This window comes from Oncorhynchus gorbuscha, linkage group LG10 (assembly GCF_021184085.1).
Source record: "Oncorhynchus gorbuscha isolate QuinsamMale2020 ecotype Even-year linkage group LG10, OgorEven_v1.0, whole genome shotgun sequence".
NCBI lineage: Eukaryota > Metazoa > Chordata > Actinopteri > Salmoniformes > Salmonidae > Oncorhynchus > Oncorhynchus gorbuscha.
Genome location: NC_060182.1, coordinates 43,650,563 through 43,672,356, shown reverse-complemented (window position 1 = coordinate 43,672,356; position 21,794 = coordinate 43,650,563). Strand labels below are relative to the sequence as shown.

Below are 21,794 nucleotides of genomic sequence, written 5' to 3'. Positions count from 1 at the left end.
AAAAAATTAATTCAAGGTCTAGAATCTTATACAGAAAAAATGACAGTTTGGGATGATGATTTGAAATAATGTCTTAAACAGAAAAGAAATTGAAGCCTGTTTTTGAACTACAATTTCAATGGTGAGATGACAGTCGGAGACACCTCTGTTTGACAGATGTGTATATCAAGGTTTGTCGTCGTCATCAGCCAGACCAACAAGGAAGTATGGATACAGTCTCTCAGTAAAGGTGTCTTTGTGAGCTTAGATGTGTGTCGTATCTTTGGGGTCGTAAAAGGACACCTCCCCACTGGATCTCACACTGGTCAGATCATCAGACACAGAGAGACAGGGGTTTGCAGTGTTATGGTTCAGAATCACAGGAGTGTATTGGACCAGCTCTTTCTTCTTCTCCCAGACTCTGAACTGCAGGTTTCCCAGGGGTTTGGCCACGTTGAGAAGCGCTCCTGAGACCAACTGTGGACCGGGGTGTGTGTTGTTCTGGATATGTTTGTAGCTCATGAGGAATGTAAGGTCGTCTTTCTTACAGGTCTTGTTTCAGAGAGATCTGCTCCTGAATTCTCTCCATCTAGCTGGCAATATTCTTCTCCTCTGCTGTTCTTCCTGCCTCAGCCCAGCCAGTCTGGCCTCCTCTTCCTCTCTAAGGAAATGGTGAAACTTCTCATGTCTGCACATTGCTTCTTAATGTGGACCTCCATGCTTTAGTCATTTTCTTGATTCTTTCAAAGACTCCCTGTTGGATTTCAGTTCTTCCTTTTGGTCAAATGCAGTCTTTTTTTATTGCCAGAACCTTTCCTAGAGTGTCTCTCTCTAACTTTATAGCGAGATCATTCTGGTTGATCTTCCTCAGAATTTCCAGTGAGATCTTCACAGCTCCTTCATCATCTTCACTACAGTATCTTGCCTGTCAGCATTCTCCAGACAGCCCTTTGGAATGGGAGACAAGCCATCTAACACGTTCATAGTCAGGTGCCACTGAAATATCTTCAGGTAATCTATGACCAAGCCTTCCAGAGCGGCCAGCAACAGCTCAGGGACAGGAGCAGGTGTCGCCATCGTAGACCACTCAGAAACTAGACTACAGGCAGTAAACTTTGAACCTTCACTTTTAACAGCTGCACTTGGATCTACTGTTTGGATGGCACAGTATGTCTTGGCAATTGTTTGGTCTATTGATATTTGTCAGGAGACAAATTCCAGTTGTGTATCATGTTAAGAGTGAAAGTTACAAACAGACCCTCTGTAATGATGACAGATGGATCAAATTCACTCTAAATTTCGACAACCCTGTCTTTATTTTCTTTGCTCTTTATTACACATTGTGTAGATATTGTTATTGCTATCATCTAATGTTGACATTCCCCCTGAGCTCCACCTCGATTTTAGTGACACATTAACCTTCAATCTCAATGATGCCTGATGAAGACTTGGTCAAAAGGCATCACGCCATGCATAGCTGTATTTCTAGGCCATAGAGTTGGATAGAGGCCACACCTTTGCATCTTTGCCATAATGGCATCCGTGACATCATGAGCAGTGCCACTGAGGGCAATCTCCATTTTAAAGTAGTATATTTCTTCTTCTTCTGCTTCTACAAGTTTATCGACAGTCAGTAATCAAGGGTGCATACCACCACCTGGAGTGTGTTGTCTTACTGCCACCTGCAGTTATCACGTTTGCTCAGGAGTGTTGGAATTATGGTATCCTTCCTTAGCCCATAGGAAGACCCACCCATTTGACTAATTCAAAATTGTAAAAGTACCCAATGGCTCAGGCCATGCTAAAACAGGCTTCATAACAAGTGGGCCCACTATCTAAATCTATGAACCAAGACAATCTACCATCTTTAATATGATCCTCAGTGGATCCGCGACGGGCTTCAAATCACAGAGGCAGCATCCTCATTTCCTTTCCTAGCGGATATGAACTCCTTTCCCAGAGCATGCCTCAATCTTATTACCGTTTGGGAATCAATGAACACAGAGTTCGTTACTCCATGCCTTAGATACTAGCTTTGGAAATCAACACAGAAACAATCGCAAAAGAGAGCGTATTACATAGAGTCAAGACTAATATTATCCAAACACTTCATATCAGATGATGACCATGGAGTACTGGGTATAGTGGTTGCATTCCGAGACCCTCCATATAGCCAGTTTTGTTCCTTGGAGATGTGTTATCTTGTTGTGGGAATGGGTTGTTGTCTGTATGTAGCCAGTGTCGCTGAGCTTTGCAATAGCTGACGTTGTTTCCCATGAAAGTGCATAATAATACAAAATCCTGAGTTATTTTAAATAGACAGATGCAATAGAGACGTTGACACATTCAAAGCATTTGCACCATCATGCTTTAGCTTGCAATTATTTCCAGCATCACTCCCTAGATGGGTTCTTAAGATGAGAATGATAATACAATCAAATGTGTGAAATGTGTGAAAGAAAAATGAGTTCCTTCATTTCGCAACAAAGACCCAGACCTTTTGAACAAAAATAGTTTAATGGTTACTGTACATAACCGCCATGGTCACTGACATTTACGTCACGATAACTGACAGAGGTACGATTGTTTCTTCCGATTCAAATAATAAAAAGTATTATATACCGTGACATTCAATACATTCAAAGGCTTTATCGTACATAATACGCAAGACTTTGTACACACCTGAACTATGTTGTGTGGTGCATTTTGGGCCACAAAAATATGAAGGTACCCCGACAGTTTCTCCTTCATGCTGGCAGTCATGAATATACTCTTACAAGACAAAGCGATCAGTAATCCATTTAAACGTCCCTATTCGCTAAACTTCCTTGTTTACTCTATCCGTAAACTCTGTGCCTGTCAAGTTACTTCACAGTTTGTGCTTTCTGTAAGTGCAGTGACCTATTGTGCTATTGTCCCTACTTTCCCAGCGATTCAAGAATTCAATGAGGATTTTTTTAAAGAAGAAGAATAGGAGCAGTTAACATTCTATACTGCATTGTGTCCCTAATTCAGTAACATGTACATGTTTGTGCTAATGTTTTGTGCCTCCAGAATTTCATTAAGGCTCTATTCCACCCATATCGCGAAAAATGTAGTGCTAAAAGCCCAACGAAAATGTAAATGCAATGTTCCCGTGTTGGCAGAGATGGCATTCATGGTAAACTCTGGATATGTCAGCTCGATCAGAAATGACCTTCACATTTCTAATGCTAAATCTGTAATGCTTCAGCGATACGGATTGTAATAGTGCCATTAGGTGTTTTGTTTTTATTTGATTTTTGGCTTGAACTGGTCTGGCTTGGGGTCAGAAAAGGTTTGGACTGGGGTAGGGAAAGCTTAGATCTGTACTTGCAGTAATCGCTCATTCGAAAGAGAAAAGACCCTTCTATATCCACTTATGATGCTCACAACATGACAAAAGTATACATCAGTAGCAAAATTGTAATGTTGATAATCACATTTCTGGCATGGTATCTGTACAAACAACTTAAAAAAAACATCAAATGTAATCTCCGAATATAATGGTTTTAAATGTATGGAAACCGGTAGATTTCATAAAGGCATGGTTTGGACATGCCTTTATGTATACAGGGCATTGGGTATCAATACAAGCAACTGACTTGTGTGACATCAATCTTAAGGCAACACATCAGATATCATATCAGAAATCCACTTTGCACAAATGTGCTTCAAATAGTAATCTGTCGAATAAATAAGTTAATTATTTGAAAATGTTTCAAAGTGAATTTGAGAATGGGATATAACTGTGTTCCAAACAATGGATTTAAAATGGATTGTGGCAATACAGTGCACAACTAGATGTTCAAATCTTAATTGTTATCATGAGTGCAATCGTGTCAAAGGGAAATGAAGGTAGTTCACAGAACGTGTGGTATGAGTTACCCGAATAAAATAATGGGTTTATCACAGATTGATGGCCATTGTTCAATCAATTTAGGTAACCAGTAGCTAGTTCCTTCAACTACACTGAGTTAAAGACGTACCTTCAGTTAAAGGGGGGGGTTAATAGTTATATGATTCACAAGTCAAATATGAAATGATCTTTAGTTCGATGAAGACCGTTTTAAGACAAAGCAGGGTATTGTACGCATTATCAAAGATGATTGTCTAGAGAACATGCCAACACATATATGACTTTTGTTCATAGAAATAGATTTTCCTTTTTAGCTTAATTCAGGCCTATTGATTACTGTGCAAAATAGGTCACAACATATGCAATGTAAAAAAGGTTAGTTTAGGAAAAATGTGAAAAAGTTTGAAAGTAAACTATATCACTGAAAAGTGGAATTGAATTGCTGGAGAGAATTCAAAGAGACAATACAGTAAGAAACTGCATGTAAAATACAAAATATGTACACTGAAGCAATTCGCATAAACCCCTACTTTACCAAGAGTCATGGAACTCTGTAACAAAAGCAACGATGAGTGTAAACATGTAATGTTCCAACTAAAACATTGACTCAGTCATCCTTTGTTGTTTCGACTTCTTCGGCTACTTCAGCTGAATCCTTCTCGTCACGTTCTTCTGGAACGGACATACAAATCTTCTGGCAGAACAGAGTAAAGATCTCTGAAAATAGAAAAACACACATTTCACATGAGTTATTGTCTGGTCGTCTAAAACTGAAGGACACATTTAATTTGCAGGAATGGAAAGATTGCATGTAGAAACGTGTAAATGTGACTATTTTAAATGACCTTAACCTGTATGATTGTTTTTCTTTCAAACCCTTATTTACTTTGTATGTTCAATTTAATTTGGGAATAAACATGCAAACTTTGCATTTGAGTAAAAACTTCATACAAAATGACACAAAACAGCTTGTTACTTACTATACGTGCAAAAACAAAAACGGCATTTTCAAAAAAACAAAAACAAAAAACAAAACAGAAACAAAATCACTGGCCTTGACTTTGCAGTACTGTACATACAGACAGAATGTAAGAGTTAAATGTATATCCAGCTCACCTAAGATCTTCTTTACAATGTGGGGCTTCTTCCACTTGTACCCCAGAAGATAGGCGGGGATACCAGTGAGGATGATCCCACTGCCTATCAGGCACTCGAAGGGAGCTGCCCAGAAGGACACCACGATCATGAAGACACAGCCCAGCACAAACACCACAGGGACCACCAACCAAATCTGCCAGGGAAATTAAGATAAGATTCATGTACAGAAACCCAATGGTTCCTGGATGAAACAAAAATGGGCTCAGCTTCATATCACTTCAAACATTCTATCGCGCTGTGGATGGAAAAATATATTTTCAACTTCCTGCAGGAACATAATATTTTAATTGAGTAGGGCCAGGGCCGGTCCTTGCCATTCTGCCTCTATACGTGAGGCCAAAAAATGCCACCCCCCACACAACTAGAATAGTCCCAGTAAGCAAAATTAAGTTGAAAATACATGTATAAGATGTATTTTCCAGACGTTCAATGTAGTTTTTTTCTCCCCAATTTCATAGTATCCAATTATTGGTAGTTACTATCTTGTCTCATTGCTACAACTCCCGTACGGGCTCGGGAGAGAGGAAGGTCGACAGTCATGCGTCCTCCGAAACACAACCCAACCAAGCCGCACTGCTTCTTAACACAGCGCACATCCAACCTGGAAGCCAATGGCACCAATGTGTCAGAGGAAACACAGTGCACCTGGCAACCTTGGTTAGCATGCACTGCGCCCGAGCTGCCACAGGAGTCGCTGGTGCGCGATGAGACAAGGATATCCCTACCGGCCAAACCCTCCCTAACCCAGTCGCGGCCGGCTGCGACAGAGCCTGGATGCGAACCCAGAATCTCCGGTGGCACAGCTAGCTCTGCGATAAAATATATATTTTCTGGACATAAAAAAAATGTATTTTCCGGATGTTGAAACTAGGTTCATTTTCAGTTCTGAATGAAAGTTGAAAGTACTTTTTTCCCGGATTATAAAAATAATTATTTTACAGACATTGAAAATAAGTATTTCCCGGACGTTGACATCAAGCTAATTGTTGGTTCTGAATGAAAGTTGAAAATCATGAATTTGTAGACGTCTATGTTTGGGCCACATCAAGACGTTTATGATTGGTTCAGACTTGGTCCGGACCAGACCAAAAACCAATGTCCGTGGATGTGGAAATCAAGGCCAGTCCAGAACTGCACAAAAAAAAAGAAGTCCAAAAGGTATTGGCATTCCTGAAGCCTGTGACTAATCAATTTGGCTATTTAAGCTCTAAATATCAGCTACCCAACGTTATCAGGAGTTATCGCGAGCCTATTTGCAATGTGGTTACACGGCGTGAAATGCAGAAGTATTTTCTTTTTCACTATGAACAGCTTGTCAAAAATGGACAGATTCAAACTTGAACCCACTGACATTGGGTTGAAACTCCTGGACAACAACTGTGATTGTCCATTATATATTGTCCATTTCTCTTTGACCTATCCTGTTTTTATGATATTTTGTTTGATAACATGACAGCACATTTTTTATTTGATTGAGAGCAATTTAGGTTAGGCTATTTGATGGGAGAAACCTCCACGATGTAAAAAGTGTCCATCTCCATTGCATTGTCATACATTTTATCTCCAGCTGCAGAAAAGGCCACATACTCTTTGTACCATATCCTATATCTGCTACATGATTTATGTTAGATCATTTTTTTTGATGGAACGTTGGTGGAGCGCTGCAGAGATGTGTCTCTCCAAACGCACGCTGGAGAGGCACGCTGGGAATGGACAAGCAAAATATATTGTGCTCCTTCCTTTGACAAAGTGGGTACTGCTTATCAAAAGGTGGCATCGCTGAAGTTGGAGACTTTTATCTCCCTCACCAACTTTAAACATCTGCTATCTGAGCAGCCAACCGATCGCTGCAGCTGTACATAGTCCATCGGTAAATAGCCCACCCAATTTACCTACCTCATCCCCATACTGTTTTTATTTATTTACTTTTCTGCTCTTTTGCACACCAATATCTCTACCTGCACATGACCATCTGATCATTTATCACTCCAGTCTTAATCTGCTAAATTGTAATTATTTGCCTACCTCCTCATGCCTTTTGCACACAATGTATATAGACTCTTTTTTTCTACTGTGTTATTGACTTGTTTATTGTTTACTCCATGTGTAACTCTGTGTTGTTGTCTGTTCACACTGCTATGCTTTATCTTGGCCAGGTCGCAGTTGTAAATGAGAACTTGTTCTCAACTAGCCTACCTGGTTAAATAAAGGTGAAATAAAATAAAATAAATAAAATCACTGTTTACCCAAAAAGCCCATATGCCACTGGTTGAGAGAAATTGCCATTGTTTTTGGGCAGAATAGTGTGAGGTTTTATGTGTTGTTGTTGGAGGTGCGTCTTCTTCAGTTTAACTGTTGATCCGCCTAATCCTGCCTAATGACGGGACCGGCTGTGAGTAGGGCCATAAGACCTATGCCCTGTTCAATACTTTTGAAATGCACTTATCTGACATGACATAATTGGTTAAAGAAATGTATATAAAATCTGGTATACACCAATCCAGCCATGTCAGATCAGTGATTACTTCAAGGTAGGGATGAAGGAAGGATGCATTTGAAGATTATTCAAACCATAACCCGAGCCTCCCAATGAGCAAAATTGGTTGAATTATGGTTTTTCTAAGTTTTTCCAATGTATTTTTCAACTTCTTCTGGTCATAGAGCTGTGTTCAGAAACAGTACCTTGATGGGCCTCCTGAGCTCTGGCTTGGTCCAGCGGAGCCACAGCAAGCCGGCGATCGCCATGTCCACACACAACCAGGTAAAGAAGCTGAACAGGTTGATAACCGAGAAGATGTCCTTGGACAGGGCATAAAGCATGGACAGGAAACACTGCAGGGAGAGGAATCATATGTAGACATTGGGCTCACGTATTAACCCTAATTCCTCACTTCATTTTGTGATAGCTAATTGCGTTCTCCAGCTGCATAAGTACCTAGACTATACATTTGCCTTTACTTTACACGTTTACTCCACACCCAACTGTTTTTCAGCGAAAGGTTACCATTAAAATGCAGTAAATGTACCACTTTATTGATACAATTGTTTTATTGTAATGGGAATAACTACTATTCAGTTACTATGTACGATGTTGAGATATACTGTATCTACAAATAATAATCTGTGCCAGATTGACTTGAGTCGATGACTATGATTATAACTTTGCCCAATTCTGGGTTCTGAAATGTACAATTCTGTCTAACCAAGGACGGCATTAAATTTGAGATGAGATCAATTCAGGGACCAATGGCAGTACTCACTGTGAAAATTAGGGAGGGCACTGGGGTGAAGAGGTCAGTGTGGACCAATCCCAGTGCAGCAGGGAGCTGACCCTCTCGAGCGCCAGCATAAAACAGCCTATAAGAAGAGGCAGACGAACCCTGATGATTGAGTGTTCTGCAGTTGTGCAGCATTTTGATAAAATCTCTAGGCTTTAAGTATCAAAGGACTGAATTAAAAACACGCAGATACACACACACACTCTTTGTCAAGTTATCTGTGAATATAGATACAGACCGTGCCGAGGTGAACAGGCTTCCGTTGACAGCGCCGAAGCAGGACAGGCCCACGAAGACAGGGATGAGCCAGGACATCATACCAAGATGGTATTCCCCAAAGATCTGCAATGGGAAAGCACTACCATCGAATACTCTCATTCCAATTCAACATCTCAATGTACTATCTTTACCATTATTATGCTGTCTGTTACCTTTTTGTTCGCAAAATAAATGGCAGGAACTTAGGTAATATGAGCTCACTGTTATCCTGCTCCAAAACGTGATCTTTAAAAAAAAAGCCATCCTTACCACAGCTACTGCCTCGGACTCAACCATCACACTCGGGGGGATAGTGGTGAAATAGGCCAGGTTGGTCAGTACGTACACCACGGTCACAATGGGCATGGAGATAATGATGGACAGGTGCAGGTTTCTGGAAACAAGGTCGTCAATTAAAGATCATGTCATTGGGGACACTCATAATGGGTCAGCCAATCACATTTGAGGTTCAGAGTCAACAGTGTGATTTGATCGAATATTTGTGTTTAAATTCATGCAATTGTATGACTGTATTCTATGTGATTACATTATATGAGTGTGACATTTGATTAACACTGTACAATCCTCAAAAAAACCTTAATCACACATAAATCACCTCTCTGGATTGATCTTCTTCTGCCACGTAATTCAGGTAATTCCTAAAGGAGAGGAAACAGAACATGATGCATTATATTCCAACAAAAACAGTTGAAGTTGGAAGTTTAAATACACCTCAGCCAATACATTTAAACTCAGTTTTTCACAATTCCTGACATTTAATCAGAATAAAAATGTCCTGTCTTAAGTCAGTTAGGATCACCACTATATTTTAAGAATATGAAATGTCAGAATAATAGTAGAAAGAATGATTTATTTCAGCTTTTATTTCTTTCATCACATTCCCAATGGGTCAGAGGCTTACATACACTCAGTTAGTATTTGGTAGCATTGCCTTTAAATTGTTTAACTTGGGTCAAACGTTTTGTGTAGCCTTCCAGAAGCTTCCCACGATAAGTTGGGTGAATTTTGTCCCATTCCTCCTGACAGAGCTGGTGTAACCGAGTCAGGTTTGGAGGCCTCCTTGCTGGCACACGCTTTTTCAGTTCTGCCCACAATTTTTCTATAGGATTGAGGTCAGGGCTTTGTGATGGCCACTCCAATACCTTGACTTTTTTGTCCTTAAGCCATTATGCCACAACTTTGGAAGTATGTTTGGGGTCATTGTCCATTTGGAAGACCCATTTGCGAAAAAGCTTTAACTTCCTAACTGATGTCTTGAGATGTTCAAATCAAATCAAATCAAATGTATTTATATAGCCCTTCGTACATCAGCTGATATCTCAAAGTGCTGTACAGAAACCCAGCCTAAAACCCCAAACAGCAAGCAATGCAGGTGTAGAAGCACGGTGGCTAGGAAAAACTCCCTAGAAAGGCCAAAACCTAGGAAGAAACCTAGAGAGGAACCAGGCTATGTGGGGTGGCCAGTCCTCTTCTGGTTGTGCCGGGTGGAGATTATAACAGAACATGGCCAAGATGTTCAAATGTTCATAAATGACCAGCATGGTCGAATAATAATAAGGCAGAACAGTTGAAACTGGAGCAGCAGCACGGCCAGGTGGACTGAGGACAGCAAGGAGTCATCATGTCAGGTAGTCCTGGGGCATGGTCCTAGGGCTCAGGTCCTCCGAGAGAGAGAAAGAAAGAGAGAATTAGAGAGAGCATATGTGGGGTGGCCAGTCCTCTTCTGGCTGTGCCGGGTGGAGATTATAACAGAACATGGCCAAGTAAATGACCAGCATGGTCGAATAATAGGAAGGCAGAACAGTTGAAACTGGAGTTGCTTCAATACATCCACAATTGTCCTACCTTGTGATGCTATCTATTATGTGAAGCGCACCAATCCCTCCTGCAGCAAAGCACCCCCACAACATGATGCTGCCACCCCCATGCTTCACTGTTGGGATGGTGTTCTTCAGCTTGCAAGCCTCCCCCTTTTTCATCGAAACATAATGATGGTCATTATGGCCAAACAATTATATTTTTATTTAATCAGATCAGAGGACATTTCTCCAAAAAGTACTATCTTTGTCCACGTACAGTTGCAAACCGTAGTCTGGCTATTTTATGGCGGTTTTGGAGCAGTGGCTTCTTCCTTGCTGAGCGGCCTTTCTGTCACAACTTCCACCGAAGTCAGCTCCTCTCCTTGTTCGGGCTGCGTTCGGCGATCGACGTCACCGGCTTTCTAGCCATCGCCTCTCCATTTCTCATATTCCATTGGTTTTGTCTTGTTCCATTACACACGTATTTATTCATCTGTTTCCCCTCCATGTCTTTGTGTGTAATTGTTTGTTTGTTATGTGGATTATTGTCAGGCGATTTACTTTTGCCATGTTCCGTGTTTTTGGCACGTTATTGTTTTAATGTGCTGTATTTTGTGGAACGGAATGAAAGTGCACCTGTTCACTACACTCTGCTCTCCTGTACCTGACTTCGCCTCCCGTACACACCCTTGACACTTTCAGGTTATGTTGATATAGGTCTTGTTTTACTGTGGATATAGATAATTTTGTACCTGTTTCCTCCAGCATCTTCACAACGTCCTTTGCTGTTGTTCTGGGATTGATTTGCACTTTTCGCACCAGAGGATGTCCATCTTTATGGGGCAGGATGCATCTCCTTCCTGAGCGGTATGACGGCTGAGTGGTCCCATGGTGTGTATACTTGCGTACTATTGTTGTACAGAGGAAAATGGTACCTTTAGGCATTTGGAAATTGCTCCCAAGGATGAAACAGATTTGTGGTCTACAATTGTTTTTCTAAGGTCTTGGCTGATTTCTTTTGACTTTCCCATGATGTCAAGTTTGAAGGTAAGCTTTGAAATACATCCACAGGTACACCTCCAATTGACTCAAATTATGTCAATAAGCCTATCAGAAGCTTCTAAAGCAATGACATCATTTTCTGGAATTTTCCAAGCTGTTACAAGGCACAGTCAACTTATTGTATGTAAACTTCTGACCAACCTGACTTGTGATACAGTGAATTATAAGTGAAATAATCAGTCTGTAAGCAATTGTTGGAAAAATGTATTGTGTCATGCACAAAGTAGATGTCCTAATCAACTTGCCAAAGCTATAGTTTGTTAACAAGACATTTGTGTGGTTGAAAAACTAGTTTTAATGACTCCGATCTAAGTGTATGTAAACTTCCGACGTCAACTGTACATTACAGCATCTAATTTTAGATCTGTTTAGATTAGTTGCATAGCATCAACCTTCTATAGGCTACACACTGGAATTATATCCATAATACATAACAAGCATCCTGTGAACAGTTTGTGTCCACATTCTGATTGTGTAGGTAGACAGTCTAAACACATGCTGTCACTGTTGTCACAATGTAATAGACATGTTTTTAATACCATGTGTAGACGCATTGAAACCTGGATCAATTGTGATCAGATCATCTTGATTAACAAAAGTCATATGATAATGCCAGGGTCGTATATACTGCGCACAAAATAGAAGCAAACGGAAGCCAAACTATTTGAAATTGTCCAATACGAAGTGCTTGTTTACACTTTCCATTGCATATGGCTTTGAAACATTTTGTTATGTTGGAACCTAATACGACTCAGGTGTAAACGTGCCCTGTGTGGTGTTGCAAAGGCCTTTACCATCCACCAAAAGCAAAGAGTCCACTGTATAGAGCCAACACAAGGTTGTCGACTCCCCATTTGCTGCCTTCAAATGCTAATTCTGGTGTCAGGTATGGCACATCATCTGTTTAGACACAGACAAGAAAGCAGCATTAGATGTCACTACTTGGCAAAAGGGACTGACTCCAACGAACAATGAACTGAGAATATAAACAGTATATTGAATGCATGGATGTTTGCTGCATGGGATATGGTAGACACACACGTGTATACACGCACACGTGAGCGTTTTGATATGAAGCCATATAAAGTCACAATTGTTGTGATAATTTGGCCCAATATGTTTTGCCTTTGCACACTTGCTATGTATGCCTACATTTGACTGATAGAGATGACATTTGGAAAAAGAGAAAATGGCTTTTTTAAACACCTAACCCTGGGTTAGTCCATCTGCCATTGAGGCGCTGAGAATATAATACTGTTTGGGAGTTGACATTTTAAAATGAGGAGGGAGACCTTTTTGATGATAACAAATGTCTATCCACTCAATTATTCACGTAATATCCAGGCCAGTGAAAAGCCTACTATAGAGGCCTACATCAGAAAGGGAACATGCTGTCAGGATTGGAAAATGGAAAATGTTTGTTTTCTAATCCACTGTCTTGTCTACCTGTTCATTTTAGTTGTAAATGACAGCGCTTCAATTGTTAGGATTGCCATAGAAGCACTGCTTAGTATACTGTACCTCTCTCTTTCTCTCTGACCCTCTGTCTTTATAGCTTTCTCTCGTCCCTGAACAAGCAGAAGGGTGCATACCTTGGAAGAGTTTAGGCCTTATTGACCATGTTGGAATAAATGAACGTAATCTCTAGAGGCAAACAATGATACTCCTATGAGTTGTGGCTCTTTGTTGTCAACCAGGCCTACATCAAAGGTGCAGTGGTGATAAAAATGAAAATAGGGTTTACAACACTGCAAAATGGCAATCTCATCAAGATTTTTTTTTTTTATAGTTGTGTTGATTTTGAACTCAACAAGATAATCTGCATGCCAAATTATCCGCCCATGCGGTAAAATCATTTGGCAAATATTTACTTTACTTATTTTCAAGCATATAATGGGAGAAAAGTAGGGTAATATATACTAACTTGCTTTGTAACAGAAAGCACATGTCCGTGACTCCTAAAATGATAAATGTGGGTACAATGACACATTGACATATTAGAAGTGAAGAGGGGAGCTGGACCCCATCCATATGCAGTGCTGATTGCTGATCTCTCTATCACTGCTCTCTTGTGTGCACAATATATCTGTACAATGTAAAGCTATGAGTCTTTCCTTCACCTTGTCCTGTCTCTCCTACTCTAGAATCTACATGAGCGGTAGAATATGCTAGAGAGAGAAAACTGAAACAGACACCCCTTCTTTTCAGATGGCAGAGCGTTCATTTTTCCCCGTCCTCCACTCCAGTCGTAAGAATCTTAAGAGCACAGCACAAGGAACAAGCTCATTGGCTAGTTATTTTTTTTAAATATCATTTTAAATTTTTCTCTCTGCATTGTTGGGAATGGATTTTGTAACAGCATTTCACTGTTAGTCTACACCTGCTGTTTTACAAAGCATGTCACAAATAAGATTTGATTTGATTGATTTGTTTTAGTTTCCATGGCAACCCAATGTGCAGCACCAAGGTAGCCGGAGTGGTCTTGTGGCAGCGGGACCAGATGTAGTTGGGGGAAAAGGTGGCTGCACAATGTATGTTGGATGGGTGGGTTGTCTTTAAATACAAAGCTATTTTGCTAGGAATTCATGAGGGTGCAGATGGTTTAGCTATATCGCAGACAGTAGGCTATGAAATTTCAAAATAATTTTCAGCTTCACTTTAGTATTTTATAAAGAGATGGTTGCAAAAACACTGGATAATACACATGACTAGCTAAGCCGTGGTGAAATATGTCTAACAAGCACGAACCTATAGACAGGATGAGAGGATGTGTCAGGCGTGTGTCCGATTTACCCACAGACACCGGTGCATGTGTGTGAACTGACCGGTTCCGATCTGAATGAAGCCGAAGATGATGATGATGATCAGGGCCAGGAGCTTGGACACAGTGAACAAGTCCTGGACCTTGGTGGCAGCCCGCACGCTGATGCAGTTCACAAAGGTCAACGATGCTGACCGAGCGAAACACAGGGTAGAACATGATTGACCCTCGAATGTAAATTGCATATGTTTATGTTTTTATCATTTTATTCATGTATTTTTGTTATTTAAAAATAAATATACAGCAGACGTGAGAGAACAACAGTGGGGGAAAACAGTCCCTTAAAAAAAGACATAAGGGAGGCCAGCAAAATAGTAATTGAGTGAATACAGAAGTAGTGGCGGTAAACACATGTTTGGTTGATGTGTGTTGCAGTATGTGTCAGTATTTGTATAGTTGACTAATAATATTTTTTGAAGTATTATTTCTGCAATGTACAGGCACCCCGATTCCGGAGGTAGTGATGGTTATACTCACTGAGGCAGAGACAAGCGATGAGCTTTGCGGCACTATCGGGCACACTGCAGTTTGGGTAGAGGGGTTTGAGCAGGTAGGTGGCGAACACCAACGACACCACGTACTGGGAGGACGGCCTGATGATCAGCATCTCCACCCACAGCTTGAGGAAGGCGGCCAGCTCACCGTACACCTACAATACAACTTCATTTGTCTAGCTGCAAACAACAGTTTTGGCTTCTGCTTGTTTTTCAAGCCCCGCAGATAGCACACAGACAGACACAAACACAACCCCCAACACAACCACCCCACCCCCACACACACACCTCCAGGATATAGGTGTAGTCTCCGCCCGACTTGGTAATGGTGGTACCCAAGCTCGGCATAGCATAGGGCACCCATGGTGGACACCACACCACACACGGCCCACACCACTAGCGAAAGACCGGCCAAGCCCGCCTCCTTAACCACCCCGGTGGGTGTGATGAAGATGCCCGAGCCGATGATGGTGCCAATGATCATGCCCACGCCGTTAAAGAGCGTGATGCTGCGCTTCAGGTCAATCTTGCCGCCTGCCGCCTTGGCTGGGGAGGAGACCTCTGCGGTAGGGGTGGTGGCTTCCATGGCATCAGCAGCCGTAGGGGTAGGGGTGGATGGAGAGGCAGGCTTGAATGGAAGCTTGTCCAGCGACGGAGGCTGGTCAGTGTTGTCCGGAGCCGCCTCGGCTGCAGGATGAGGGGGAAAGGTTGAGGGAGGAGGGGGTGACAGGGTGGGAAAGAGGGGGACAAGGTAGAGTTCATTAAAAGGGATTGCTGGCACTCTCCTCTCGATGACAGTTCAGGAGTTGAGCAGCACATTGACTTTACATGGCCCTGTATTGTAAATAGACTGAATAGACAGGGAATGAATTGATAAGCTTTGCCATGAAGGGAAAGTAGGATGATGCAAGCACCATGACTTCTATTGGATGCTTATGAAAATCTGTGGGTTATAACACAGATGACATCAGATGAATGCCAATTTGACTAATACCACTCCAGTGCATCTTCGAACCTATACACTTTTTATGGCTGGGGGGCAGTAATGAGTAGCTTGGATGAATAAGGTGCCTAAAGTAAACGGCCTGCTCCTTAGTCTCAGTATATAATATATGCATTTTATTATTGGTATTGGATAGAAAACACTCAAAAGTTTCTAAAACTGTTTGAATGATGTCTGTGAGTATAACAGAACTCATATTGGCAGGCAAAATCCTGAGTTGAAATCAAAACAGGAAGTCAGAAATCTGAGCTTTGTATGTATTCACCAGAGTCCCCAATGAAATCCCCTTGAGATATGAATGTTGTTGCACTGCCTAGGGGTTCAACTAGATGTCAACCATCAATAGAAGTTATAATGAGACTTCTATGGTGTTGTGGGAGTAAACGATAGCAGAATCAGTCAAGTGTCTGGCAGTCAGCCATTTTCTGATCATGTTTATTCCTCGTGGTAGTCACTTGCATTCCATTGCTCACGAAGACAAGAAGGAGTACTCCGGTTGGAATTTTATTGAAGCTATATGTTAAAACCATCCTAATGAATGATTCTGTACTTAGTTTGAAATGTTCTTAGATGGTAATATCACTTTTTGAAGTTTTTGTTCGATATAGCGCTGACCAGAATTAGTGTTTGGATATGTATACCAAACGCGCTAACAAAAGAAGATATTTGTGCTTTCTGATGTAGATCATCAAAGGTAAGGGAATATTTATCATGTAATTTCTTGCTTATGTTGATGCCATCTTTGCGGCTGTGGTGTTTTTACTTTTGAGCGCCGTCTCAGATTGTTGCATGCATTTCTTTTTCCGTAAAGTTTTTAAAAAATCTGACACAGCGGTTGCATTAAGGAGAGGGAATGGTGCTTGCCTACGGAGCTGTGAGGGGAACGGCACCTCAGTACCTCCAGGCTCTGATCAGGCCCTACACCCAAACAAGGGCACTGCGTTCATCCACCTCTGGCCTGCTCGCCTCCCTACCACTGAGGAAGTACAGCTCCCGCTCAGCCCAGTCAAAACTGTTCGCTGCTCTGGCCCCCCAATGGTGGAACAAACTCCCTCACGACGCCAGGACAGCGGAGTCAATCACCACCTTCCGGAGACACCTGAAACCCCACCTCTTTAAGGAATACCTAGGATAGGATAAGTATCCCCCCCCCCTTTAAGATTTAGATGCACTATTGTAAAGTGACTGTTCCACTGGATGTCATAAGGTGAATGCACCAATTTGTAAGTCGCTCTGGATAAGAGCGTCTGCTAAATGACTTAAATGTAAATGTAAATGTAAATGTTTATCTATAATTCCATGTGTATAAATTGTATTATCATCTACATTTGATGAGTATTTCTGTTGAATGTTGTGGCTATGCAAAATCACTGGATGTTTTTGGAACTAGTGAATCTAATACGCCAATGTAAACTCCGATTTTCTGATATAAATATTAACTTTATCAAACAAAACATGCATGTATTGTGTAACATGAAGTCCTATGAGTGTCATCTGATGAAGATTATCAAAGGTTAGTGATTCATTTTATCTCTATATATGCTTTTTCTCTCTCTCTCTTTTGGCTGGTAAAATTGGCTGCGTATTTTAGTGAGTTGTTGGTGACAACAACATAATTGTTTGTGGTGCTTTCCCCGTAAATCCTATTTGAAATCGGACACTGTGGTGGGATTAACAACAAGACTACCTTGAAAACGTTATAAGATAAATGTATGTTTGAGGAATTTTCATTCTGAGATTTCTGTTGTTTTGAATATGGCGCCCTGTACTATTTCTGGTTGTTGTTATATCGCTCCCGGAAATGGGATCTCAGCCATAAGAAACCAAGACAGACCAGACCTCATTAACACATTAATGCAGAAATGTTGAGTCTGTGTGTGTGTGTGTGTGTGTGTGTGTGTGTGTGTGTGTGTGTGTGTGTGTGTGTGTGTGTGTGTGTGTGTGTGTGTGTGTGTGTGTGTGTGTGTGTGTGTGTGTGTGTGTGTGTGTGTGTGTGTGTGTGTGTGTATATATATACACACAGTGGGGAGAACAAGTATTTGATACACTAGCGATATGGCAGTTTTTCCTACTTACAAAGCATGTAGAGGTCTGTAATTTTTATCATTAGGTACATTTCCACTGTGAGAGACTGAATCTAAAACAAAAATCCAGAAAATCACATTGTAAGAGTTTTAAGTAATTCATTTGCATTTTATTGCATGACATAAGTATTTGATACATCAGAAAAGCAGAACTTAATATTTGGTACAGAAACCTTTGTTTGCAATTACAGAGATCATACATTTCCTGTAGTTCTTGACCAGGTTTGCACACACTGCAGCAGGGATTTTGGCGGTCGCTGGGCAATACGGACTTTCAGCTCCCTCCAATGATTTTCTATTGGGTTCAGGTCTGGAGACTGGCAAGGCCACTCCAGGAACTCGAGATGCTTCTTAGAGAGACACTCCTTAGTTGCCCTGTCTGTGTGCTTCGGGTCGTTGTAATGCTGGAAGACCTAGTCACGACCCATCTTCAATGCTCTTACTGAGGGAAGGAGGTTGTTGGCCATGATCTCGCCCCATGGCCCCATCCATCCTCCCCTCAATTCGGTGCAGTCATCCTGTCCCCTCTGCAGAAAAGTATCCTCAAAGAAAGAAAAAAAAGCGATATTTTTGTCTCATCAGACCACATGATCTTCTCCCATTCCTCCTCTGGATCATCCAGATGGTCATTGGCAAACTTCAGATGGGCCTGGACATGCGCTGGCTTGAGCAGGGGGACGTTGCGTGCACTGCAGGATTTTAATCCATGACGGCTTAGTGTGTTACAAATGGTTTTCTTTGAGACTGTGGTCCCGGCTCTCTTCAGGTCATTGACCAGGTCCTGCCGTGTAGTTCTGGGCTGATCCCTCACCTTCCTCATGATCATTGATGCCCCACGAGTTGAGATCTTGCATGGAGCCCCAGACCGAGGGTGATTCACCGTCATCTTGAACTTCTTCCATTTTCTAATAATTGCGCCAACAGTTGTTGGCTTCTCACCAAGCTACATATCTATTGTCCCGTAGGTCATCCCAGCCTTGTGCAGGTCTACAATTTAACCCTGATGTCCTTACACAGCTCTCTGGTCTTGGCCATTGTGGAGAGGTTGGAGTCTGTTTGATTGAGTGTGTGGACAGGTGTCTTTTATACAGGTAACGAGTTCAAACAGGTGCAGTTAATACAGGTAATGAGTGGAGAACAGGAGGGCTTCTTAAAGAAAAACTAACAGGTCGGTGAGAGACAGAATTCTTACTGGTTGGTAGGTGATCAAATACTTATATCGTGCAATAAAATGCAAATGAATTACTTAAAAATCATACAATGTGATTTTCTGGATTTTTGTTTTAGATTCCGTCTCTCACAGTTGAAGTGTACCTATGATAAAAAATTATAGACTTCTACATGCTTTGTAAGCTTTGTAACCTTCAAAATCGGCAGTGTATCAAATATTTGTTCTCCCCACTGTATATATATATGTGTGTGTGTGTGTGTGTGTGTGTGTGTGTGTGTGTGTGTGTGTGTGTGTGTGTGTGTGTGTGTGTGTGTGTGTGTGTGTGTGTGTGTGTGTGTGTGTGTGTGTGTAAGCGCTGTCATAGGCCTTTCAGACAGATCCATTTCACAAGTCAGAACATATCCCCACTCTTAACCTCTCACTAGCCCTGTAGCAAATCACATCATTAGAAAACTCTAGCTAACCCCATACCACCTCAAGATGCCTTAAAGCTGTGCATGACCAAATACATATACAGTATATGAACATCCATGTATAAATGCATGCATTGCTGCACCAGATTATGCAGTAGCATGAGCATCTGATGCAACTCTGCACCATGTGGTATCTAGGCTAGGCTAATGTGTGTGTGTGTGTGTGTGTGTGTGTGTGTGTGTGTGTGTGTGTGTGTGTGTGTGTGTGTGTGTGTGTGTGTGTGTGTGTGTGTGTGTGTGTGTGTGTGTGTGTGTGTGTGTGTGTGTGTGTGTGTGTGTGTGTTTACGTGTGTGTGTTCGTGTGTGTTTACGTGTGTGTGTTGTGCGGGAGCGGTGTACCTACCCTCCATCTTCTCCTGGCCCTCGGTTGCCGTCTTCAAGCTCTCCTGGCTGTTCCATGGTTTCAGCTCCGGCTCTGCCATCCTGTTGTTCGTTTGGCCCCCTTATCTCTTTTACCCTTCCTTTTTTGCTCTCTTCCTCCTAGCTAGGCTTCCCTACAGCCTCTCTTTCTCACACACACCCTCCCTCTGTTTCTCTCCTCCTCCCTCTTTTTCTCCTTCACACTATATCTCGTCCCGCTTGTCTCCCTCTCTCCAGTGTGATAGTGAGTGCAGGAGAGGTAGCAGCAGACCTAGTGTGGTGCCTGATGTGGTGATGGTGATGCTGCCACCTAGCCTACGCCCACTTCTGATGAATGATGGGAGAGATAGAGAGCTCAGCAAGAGAGGGGGGAACTAGGTCATTGTCAGCTTTTGGAGGGACTGCAGCCACGTGACAAATCTTTTTGTGCCGTGTGTGAGGCAACGATGTGTGTATGGCTGTATGCTTTGATGCGAGCGTGAAACACGGACAAAGAATGCAAAAAGCTCCGGCACTCCACCTAGTGGCCATGACAGGGAAGTCCATTGTCTTTGTTCTCTCTCCCATGCTGGAAGATGACTGGGGGAATAGAATTACATTTACATTACATTTAAGTCATTTAGCAGACGCTCTTATCCAGAGCGACTTACAAATTGGTGCATTCACCTTATGACATCCAGTGGAACAGCCACTTTACAATAGTGCATCTACATATTTTAAGGGGGGTGAGAAGGATTACTTTATCCTATCCTAGGTATTCCTTAAAGAGGTGGGGTTTCAGGTGTCTCCGGAAGGTGGTGATTGATTCCGCTGTCCTGGCGTCGTGAGGGAGTTTGTTCCACCATTGGGGAGCCAGAGCAGCGAACAGTTTTGACTGGGCTGAGCGGGAACTGTACTTCCTCAGTGGTAGGGAGGCGAGCAGGCCAGAGGTGGATGAACGCAGTGCCCTTATTTGGGTGTAGGGCCTGATCAGAGCCTGGAGGTACTGAGGTGCCGTTCCCCTCACAGCTCCGTAGGCAAGCACCATGGTCTTGTAGCGGATGCGAGCTTCAACTGGAAGCCAGTGGAGAGAGTGGAGGAGCGGGGTGACGTGAGAGAACTTGGGAAGGTTGAACACCAGACGGGCTGCGGCGTTCTGGATGAGTTGTAGGGGTTTAATGGCACAGGCAGGGAGCCCAGCCAACAGCGAGTTGCAGTAATCCAGACGGGAGATGACAAGTGCCTGGATTAGGACCTGTGCCGCTTCCTGTGTGAGGCAGGGTCGTACTCTGCGGATGTTGTAGAGCATGAACCTACAGGAACGGGCCACCGCCTTGATGTTAGTTGAGAACGACAGGGTGTTGTCCAGGATCACGCCAAGGTTCTTAGCGCTCTGGGAGGAGGACACAATGGAGTTGTCAACCGTGATGGCGAGATCATGGAACGGGCAGTCCTTCCCCGGGAGGAAGAGCAGCTCCGTCTTGCCGAAGTTCAGCTTGAGGTGGTGATCCGTCATCCACACTGATATGTCTGCCAGACATGCAGAGATGCGATTCGCCACCTGGTCATCAGAAGGGGGAAAAGAGAAGATTAATTGTGTGTCGTCTGCATAGCAATGATAGGAGAGACCATGTGAGGTTATGACAGAGCCAAGTGACTTGGTGTATAGCGAGAATAGGAGAGGGCCTAGAACAGAGCCCTGGGGGACACCAGTGGTGAGAGCGCATGGTGAGGAGACAGATTCTCGCCACGCCACCTGGTAGGAGCGACCTGTCAGGTAGGACGCAATCCAAGCGTGGGCCACGCCGGAGATGCCCAACTCGGAGAGGGTGGAGAGGAGGATCTGATGGTTCACAGTATCGAAGGCAGCCGATAGGTCTAGAAGGATGAGAGCAGAGGAGAGAGAGTTAGCTTTAGCGGTGCGGAGCGCCTCCATGATACAGAGAAGAGCAGTCTCAGTTGAATGACTAGTCTTGA

At 42.6% G+C, this 21,794-nt stretch overlaps 1 pseudogene; it reads right to left on the bottom strand.

Moving 5' to 3' along the window:
- Positions 1-2,427: 2,427 nt before the first annotated feature.
- On the bottom strand, positions 2,428-20,322 carry LOC124046157 (annotated as a pseudogene).
- Between the last annotated feature and the right edge of the window lie 1,472 nt (positions 20,323-21,794).